This window comes from Parambassis ranga, unplaced genomic scaffold, assembly GCF_900634625.1.
Source record: "Parambassis ranga unplaced genomic scaffold, fParRan2.1 scaffold_22_arrow_ctg1, whole genome shotgun sequence".
Taxonomy (NCBI): domain Eukaryota; kingdom Metazoa; phylum Chordata; class Actinopteri; family Ambassidae; genus Parambassis; species Parambassis ranga.
Window position 1 is genome coordinate 2595275 of NW_021144778.1, and position 9396 is coordinate 2604670.

Sequence of the window (9396 nt, forward strand, 5' to 3'; positions counted from 1 at the left end):
GGACTCTTGGGGTTGTATGTGTCTGTTTGCTCTGCAGGTGGTTGATGGTTTGGAGCATCTGTAGCACAGAGTAATGCATATTTACAGTGCTGCTTCAAAGTGTATGAATCATTTAAAATCTTCTATATGTCTGCATAAACATGACTTAAACATCTGCCTCACTGTACTAGAAAGGCAGCCCACTGAAACAAAGTATGGAAAGACATTTCAGTAATAAAACATTTAAATAAATGATAGATTCATACACTGTATGTAAATATTATTGTGCTGCCCCCTATAGTCAGCCAAAATCCTATGTTTGAGTTGAGATTGTCCTACGAGGCTTCCGTAGTAGCATAATGGTTCCAGAGCCAAGTGGAAAGTTTCTGCTGTGTTTTTTCATCCTGCTACATGTTTTTTAGTCGTCTGAGAATATCTGTCTGTAAGTATTATGTTCCATAAGCCCTTACCTTACGTCATGCGCTCATAGGAGGCACTTTAAGTTATTTAAGTTTAAGAAAACGGGTTAAAAGTGTGACGCTAATAGCGCTAGCGACCTTATGGGTTTTTCAATGCAAATTAGCATTGTGCTAATCGCTAGCGGTTTATGCATTTTTCTGTTGTCTAGCTCAGCTATGTTTTGTCGGCCTGCAGAATTCAGCATTGATCGTGTTTCGGGTCATATTTATGCAGAAATATAGAAAGTTTGACCAACTTCCCAAAACGACTGTAGCTGTCAGCCTATATGTAGCTAGGAGCTAGTCTCCTCCTCCTCAGATTCCCAGGGTCCTGGTTTGGATTTTTGCACGTACCTCACACTGCTGATTATTCTGACTTGAACACAGCCTGTGCAGAACTTTAAGGTGGCTTCTGTTCTTTGGTGTTTTTGGTTGAATTTGGTCAAATTGTGATCAAATAAATTGTGTGATAACAGTCTTTCAGTCTCTTGTAGTGGCCATCATGGACACTGATCCAGCTCTGTGTCCATGAAAAGTTTACATTTCAAAAATGTTGATACCACTTTAAGTCCTGTTTCTGTAACTTAGCAGAGTTCTTCAATGATCATGTGGGTCTGCTTGGCTCTGTAAAAGACCCATAAGCAGGTCTGTGTTTGTAGATGTATAATAGAAAGTATCAGTATGTATTTATGTTGTCATGTTATCATCTCATGGTGGTTTCTGAAGGCTTTAAGTAAAGGAAATAACAAAGGTCTGCAGTGTGATGATATAGACTCTATATCATCACACTGCAACATTGTCTGACTGCGATTCATTACAAACCCATCCTGCTGCACATCGTTTAATGTTAAAGAAAGAGAAACATGATGAGTGGAAGATTTAACTGAACTCTTACAGCTGTGCTGGCAGCCATTAAAGCAGAATATGTGAAGAAGAACAAATTACAAACCTGCTGGATGCAGCTGAACAGTGTGGAGTCAGGATAGTTTTCATTTTTAATACACACATTTTGTGTATTAATTAATTTTCTTCACCAGTCCATTGACTGTTGCACTTTGTATTTATTTCAGTCTGAGGTTTCAGTTTTCTTTAATCTGAAATAAAGGCCTTCAATGTATTTGCCTGGGACTACTTTTATTCATGGTAACAGAGCTAGCTGTGCCCCAGGTAAACATTTCCTGCATTGAAAACTGACAATAGATATTACTGAAACACATGAACATGTGGACATAGGGGAAGCTAATAAGACACAAGCTAGACATTAGCTCAGACCTTTGACTTGGAGGAAATGTGAACAGCTGGACCTCAGGGACTTTAATTGAACCCCCCTGGTCTAAATCAATGTGAACATATGATGACAGTGGAAGTGGAATGGAACTCTTAAAGCTGTGCTTCAGTCATTAAAGCAGCAGCAACAGGTTCAACATGAGCTGGATGTGTGGAGTTGGGATAGTTTTCATTTTTAATACAACAATGCTTGTTTGTCACCAGTCTGTTGTGTATCTGTTTAAAGTGAAAACACATCAAAACACTTAGTGAAGTGATTGTGTTGTTAAATGCTGATGTTTCTGTCACAGACTGCAGCAACCCAGTGTTCAGACTCCTGCTCAGGACGCCATATTTATGGTGAGTACAAACAGCTTCTAACTACAACACAACAGTCCTGGTGCTCTACAGAGACCCAGAGCCTGACCCCTGAGCAAGCATTCACAGAGACAGAACTGTGGTAGTAATACTTATAACTACAGCAGCTGTGCATACACAACACTTCATATCTAATGTTGTAGATTCAAGTAATACATGTATGAACATAAGCTGTAATATCATGAAACACTAAACTGTTATTCTGCTCCTCAAAGTCTGAGAGTTTATACTCTGTTGTTCTGTTCCAGCTGCTGGAGGAGAACATTGTCAGGTTTGTGAAGGACGAGCTGAAGAAGATCCAGAAGCTCCTGAGTCCAGATTACCCAGAATGCTCAGAGAGTCAGAGGGAGGATGAGGAGGATGAAGAGCAGAGGAGCAGCAGAGAGTCATTAGTGCAGATCACAGTGCACTTCCTGAGGAGGATGAAGCAGGAGGAGCTGGCTGAGCGTCTGCAGAGCAGTAAGAGGATTTGAAGAGCTTTAACATGATGGAAAGAGGAAATGAAGTTTACATTTACACACTCTGCTGTTAATATGATGCAGACATCTGTGAATTCTTCTGACTGAAAACACAAACTGTTTGTCTACAACTGATGAACAGATTTCATGGAGACAGAAAACATTTATTTGACACATTTATTGTAGCGTTCACTTATTAATGACATTTATTGTTTGTTTAGGAACTCCTGCTGCAGAGTGTGGACGTAAACTCAAGTCTAACCTGAGGAAGAAGTTCCAGTGTGTGTTTGAGGGGATCGCTAAAGCAGGAGAGCCGACCCTTCTGAACCAGATCTACACAGAGCTCTACATCACAGAGGGAGGGACTGCAGAGGTCAATGAGGATATCATGAGGACATGTTATGCATGTTATAGCATATACAGTTCAACAATCTCTCCTCAGTGGTTTTGGATATGGGGTTTTTGAGGTCTGGCTGCTCAAATTTAATTAAAAAATAATTCTAGCTGTAAAGTATTTTATATGGAAGTCTATCAGGACAGAAACTACACTCAACAAAAATATAAACGCAACACTTTTGTTTTTGCTCCCATGTTTCATGAGATGGACTTGAAGATCTAAACTTCATTCCAGATACACAATATTACCATTCCTCTCAAACATTGTTCACAAATCTGTCTAAATGTGTGATAGTGAGCACTTCTGCTTTGCTGAGATAATCCATCCCACCTCACAGGTGTGCCACATCAAGATGCTGATCTGACATCATGATTAGTGCACAAGTGTACCTTAAACTGCCCACAATAAAAGGCCACCCTGAAATGTGCATTTTGTTTCTGCTTTATTGGCGGTCTGGGGACTCAGAACCAGTCAGTATCTGGTGTGACCACCATTTGCCTCATGCAGTGCAACACATCTTCTTCGCATAGAGTTTATCAGATTGTCTATTGTGGCCTGTGGAATGTTGGTCCACTCCTCTTCAATGGCTGTGCGAAGTTGCTGGATATTAGTGGGAACTGGTGCACGCTGTCGTATACGCCGGTCAAGCACATCCCAAACATGTTCAATGGGTGACATGTCCGGTGAGTAGGCTGGCCATGAGGTGATGTTCATGGATGTATGGCACAACAATGGGCCTCAGGATCTCATCACGGTATCTCTGTGCTATCTCGATCCACAACATTGACATCAGCAAAGCGCTCACCCACACGACGCCACACATGCTGTCTGCCATCTGCCCTGAACAATGTAAACCGAGATTCATCCGTGAAGAGAACACCTCTCCAGCGTGCTAGACGCCATCGAATGTGAGCATTTGCCCACTCAAGTCTGTTACGGCGACGATCTGGAGTCAGGTTAAGACCCCGATGAGGACGAGGAGCGTTTGTGCAGAAATTGTTTGGTTATGCAAACCAATTGTTTCAGCAGCTGTCTGAGTGGCTGGTCTCAGACGATCTCGGAGGTGAACCTGCTGGATGTGGAGGTCCTGGGCTGGTGTGGTTACTCGTGGTCTGCGGTTGTGAGGCCGGTTGGATGTACTGCCATATTCTCTGAAACGCCTTTGGAGACGGCTTATGGTGGAGAAATGAACATTCAATGCACGAGCAACAGATCTGGTTGACATTCCTGCTGTCAGCATGCCAATTGCACGCTCCCTCAATGCTTGTGGCATCTGTGGCATTTTGCTGTGAGACAAAACTGCACATTTCAGGGTGGCCTTTTATTGTGGGCAGTTTGAGGTACACCTGTGCACTAATCATGATGTCAGATCAGCATCTTGATGTGGCACACCTGTGAGGTGGGATGGATTATCTCAGCAAAGCAGAAGTGCTCACTATCACACATTTAGACAGATTTGTGAACAATGTTTGAGAGGAATGGTAATATTGTGTATCTGGAATGAAGTTTAGATCTTCAAGTCCATCTCATGAAACATGGGAGCAAAAACAAAAGTGTTGCGTTTATATTTTTGTTGAGTGTATATAAACAGTTTGATTTCCAGGTTGATGCAGCAACAGCTGCTGCTCTGACACCATTGTTCATGTCTTCCTCTCTCTGCACTGTGTTAACACACCTGAATGCTGCAGAGCATCTTCTTCTTTCCTGCTAAATAAATAATGGCCCTGTGGTCTGGTGGTGTCGGTTCACCTTGGACAGCGATGGACAGGAGGACAGGAAGGTCCGGCTGCTCTCAGCTGGGACCTGTGTGTGTCTGGGTGCACACACATCTGCAGTCTGCCCACAGTTACTGACGTAGCCACTCCGTCACACCCCAGCTGACACATGACCGCACCAGGTGGCTGCTGCTATGACAGATGGTGGTTGTCAGCATTCCTCGTTAGTATAGTGGATAGTATCTCCGCCTGTCACGCGGAAGACCGGGGTTCGATTCCCCGACGGGGAGAAAGACTTTTACCAGCAGATAGGATGATACTGACCCTGTACATTGCTGCTGCAATAGAAAACATTTCCCAGTTTGGGATAAATAAAGTATTTGTTCTGTTCTGTTCTGTTCGTCTTGTGTCTTGTGAGCTTTAGATTATATTATTTCTTGGGCTCTATGCTCTGTGTCCAGTGTGTGTGTATCATCATGGTCTCAGAGAGAAGAGCTGAGTGTGTCTGTTCTGATCTTTGTTGTGTCTCTTCTCCTCTGTAGTTTCTGCTTGTTGCTCCGTCACACACCCTCTGCTGGTGAGCTGCGTCATTACACACAACCTCTGCTGCTGTCAGACTGTATAATAACCACTTCTGATAGGAGCAATATTCACACACCACAGTGTACAACACATTATTTATTTAGTTTCTGATGCACTATGTACAGTTTTCTTACAGACCACTTCTCCCTCCACTCACCTGTGCAATAACTGTTCATATGTAAACTGTTGATGATTCTATTCTATATTTTATTGGTAGTTTATTTTATCATATATATCTTTTCTTAACTTATCCTTTGCTGTCTGTACCTGCTGTTGCAAAAATGCAATTTCCCCATTGTGGGACTAATAAAGGTTTCTTAATCTTAATCTTAAGACTGTCTGGAGGACACACAGAGTGGACATGGGTCACAGAGCGCTGCTGCTGTTTGTGTCTCTGCAGCATGGGCAGCTGCTCTTGCTCCACTCGTCACCGGCTGATTGTTCACACCTGTGATCAGTCATCAGCCAATCCTGCTGCAGCTTCCATCTAGTATATGTGTCCAATGGAAGCTGAGCAACATGTCAGCTACACACATAGAAACACTACACATAGTTTGTCATATAAATAACATGGATTGAATCATGTTGTACAGTCAATGGAAACAAAAAGCACTGAGAGTGGTGCTGGTAGTGCAGCAGTGGATGGAGGCTGAAGTGCTGCCACCTAGTGTCAATATTTGGTATTAACTCTGACTACATATTCCACCTTTAACTCTCTGCCATATATACTGTGCCATGTGTGAAGTGATAATAAAATGTGAATGTGAATTTATTGTAAAGAACTTTACTTATTATCCCTGTTATAAGTGAGCAGTGTGTGTGTGTGTTTGATGGAGTGTGTAATGTCTGCTCAGTGTTACTGATGCTGCTGTGTGTGATCTGAAAACTGATCAAACTGTGATGTGTCTGATGCTGACAGAAGAATCAGAGGTCAGACAGTCGGATCCTCCTCTGTGACACCTTTAACATCATATCAGAAATCTCTGTCTGCTTCTGGTACATGCAGCTGATCACCAGCAGGGGGCTCACTGCTTTGCTGTCACTCAAGGGGCCTGTTCTGTCTGCCACTGGGATATGATGAGGTGAACTTCAGAGTTTGAATGGATTTCATTTGTCATGTGTTTATGATCATTTTATGAATCAGTTCAAATAAAGGAGACTCACTGAAGTCACAGTTTAGTGTTTTAATACTTATACACACTTATTTTGAAGCTGCTATCAACTTGATGAGTCTTCCTGTTGAAGCACGAGGCAGGACGTGTGTCAGAACATCCATGAACTGAGTAGATTAAGAGGAAAAGCTGATGTGTCACAGCTGCTGGTTGTGTTCTTTCAGTGTCTCCATCTTGATGAAATGAGGCGTTTTACTTCCTCCAAGTAGAGTGGACCTGGCTCACAGAGTGCTGCTGCTGTTTCTGTCTCTCTGTGAGCACCATGTTAAACAGCAGGCTCTGAATAGTGACGTCATGATGTCACAGTCACATCAGTCTAATCTCCCAATCTGAGAGAGAGCTGTCATCAACAGCAGGAAGTGCAGGAAGCTCATGGTGTGCAGGCCTCTGATGTGTGGAGGCTTGTAGCAGCCAACAAGAAGGGAGTTTGTAAAAGTTCTCTGTAACTTTAGATGTGAGGATTCAGAAAGAACTTAGATCAGATATGTGCAGCACTTGTGCAACAGATACTCCAACAGTGACAGCTCTTCTGAAGAAAGCCTGAGGAGCTGAGACCTGGATGAGACACTGATACAGCTTTGCTCTGCTGACAGGAAGGATGAAGGCTGACCACACACACACACACACACACACACACACACACACACACATACACACACACACAGACACACACACGCACAGACACACACACGCACATACACACACACTGACACACACACACACACACACACAAGGGTTTTTATGGTTTAGATGGACAATTTCTCGAAACAGGCCTGAAGGTGGTCTAGATGGGCTACCCTTTCCCATGGTCCTAGAGCTATGGGAGTTGGCTTAGGTTACTCTAAAAAACTTGAAAAAAATTTGGGTCACTTCAGAGTTCAGATACACGCAACAGAACTCTATACACATGACCCTGCTCCAACTGTGGTTTGAGCAGACATTTCACTTTTTGATAAATCTGTGGTTTATGAGAACAAGAAAATGCATTATCTGGACTATGACGTCACTTTTAAATTAACATGGATTAACATAAATACACACCTGACAACACAGGATTAAATGGACAGGTTGTTTAATTAGTTTGGTTGCCTAGCAACCAAACTTATTGGTATTCTACGTGCTATTGCACAAATCCAAAACTAAAAATAATAAACATATAAACAGAAAGAGGTGCATAAAAATGAATGCACTTACATTTTCCTTCTTGCTAATATATTTTAACAGGAACATTCTACAAAATAAATATGGGAGGTTTCAATATAAAGATAACTTAACTAACACAACCGTGTGCTCTTCTTTGCACAGAATTTAAATTAAATTTGATTATAAGTGCATTTACATTAATCAAATGTAAAAAAAGCATGTCACACATGCATACAAAACAAACTTTAACTCTAATAACTTTATATTAAATCTGTTACTACAACGTAGTTACTCTCCCATATTAGTAACTGATTGCTTTTAGAAACTTAGTTTCTATGTGCAAATCTGTGGATTTACATACATTACATTTCCTTCTGTGACTGTCTTTTTGCAGTTACTCCTCGGTTTCTAACAAAGTCCCTGATATTTTGCACTGTTCTCTGTGCTAAAACAGACCCTTCAGCCATCTTGCAGTGAGTGCATTCAGTTTTGGTTGCCAGTTGTCCTTTAGATATGTGATCTTTAAAATGTCGCATTACTGCGTTGACCTCAGCCTTGGACCATGGTTTCTTTGGTGCTCTTCTTACTTCATTATCTGGACAAGCATCTTGTAGAAAAACAGAAGACACAGACACAAACAAGTGTGTTAATACATTTACCTATTGCCACAGATTCCTGTTTACTTATTCCTAGGATTAAATCATTTTTTTACCAATTCATCATAATTTCACCACTGAGACGAAGTTTCACATAAGCTGCAGCTGAAAAATAATGAAAATACTCTTTATGTAGTAGAGTGCAATTTTTAAAATTAAATATTAAAATTATTTTGCCAGAGGTATCAAGTTACAATTAAAGTAGAAGAGTATAAGTAGTAGAAGTGTCACTAAAAATCAGTCTGATGGCCACTTTCAGGAAAGACCTCCTGTGGCGTTCTGTGCTGCTCTTGGGTAGTCCCAGTGCTGTTCATGCAGCGTGGCATGAAGGGGGTGAGGCGTGTTGTTCTCCTCTGTCACATCCACCACAGACTCCAGCTGAAACTCCCAGGAGGAAAATCTGCTTGTGGGTTAAACCACCTGATTTCAAACATACCCGGAACCCATCAGAAGGTGCTAACTACTAGCACTGCTAGGTGCAATCAATAGTGCAGCTACTATTGCATCATAATATTAGGGGTAACACTGACGTGTCAGCCCTCCTTGTGTGAAGACAATACTACGTTAAGACGTGCATGTCTACTTGGGGCCTCTGTAGCCCAGTCTTGCCGCACCTAACTCAACATGCAACCCAGCTCCTGATCCAGACCTCGCCTCTCTTACCTACTGCAATGCCCTCCTAATAGGTGTTCCAGCCGGTGCTTCTGCTCCAGTATGCAGCTGCACGTCTGATTTTCAACCAGCCAAAAAGAGCATCACACTTCTGTTCAATGAGCTACACTGCTTACATCAAATTCAAAGCACCAGTGTTGCACTCTTAGTAAGGTTTTTGATTGTGTTTGTTTTCATTTGAATGTTAATCCTCTTCTTTTAAGTTGCTTTAGACAAAGGCATCTGCTAAATGCATACATGTAATGTAAATGTAATGATCTAAACTTCTAAAATACACAACACTATATAGTTATCTATTTTATTCTTTTGAATTTGATTTGTGTCTTTATATCAACTTTTTTAAATGTGTTTTCCATCGTCTCCATGAATGTGTTTACGCCTTATGTAACATTGCTCTGCAACTAAACTTGCCTTACCTTCAGATACAGAGACAGTCTCATTTACCGTGGATGTCACTGTTGACACAGTTTCTGCTGAACACATATGGAAAAAAGTTTTTGTCGTGGTAAAATACATTTCA

At 41.6% G+C, this 9396-nt stretch overlaps 1 non-coding gene across 1 annotated transcript; it reads left to right on the forward strand.

Annotated features, from left to right (window-relative positions):
• The first annotated feature begins 4869 nt into the window (after window positions 1–4869).
• Window positions 4870–4941, forward strand: trnad-guc (transfer RNA aspartic acid (anticodon GUC)). Its single transcript has one exon. It is a non-coding gene; the product is annotated as a tRNA-Asp (tRNA).
• The last annotated feature ends 4455 nt before the right edge of the window (window positions 4942–9396 follow it).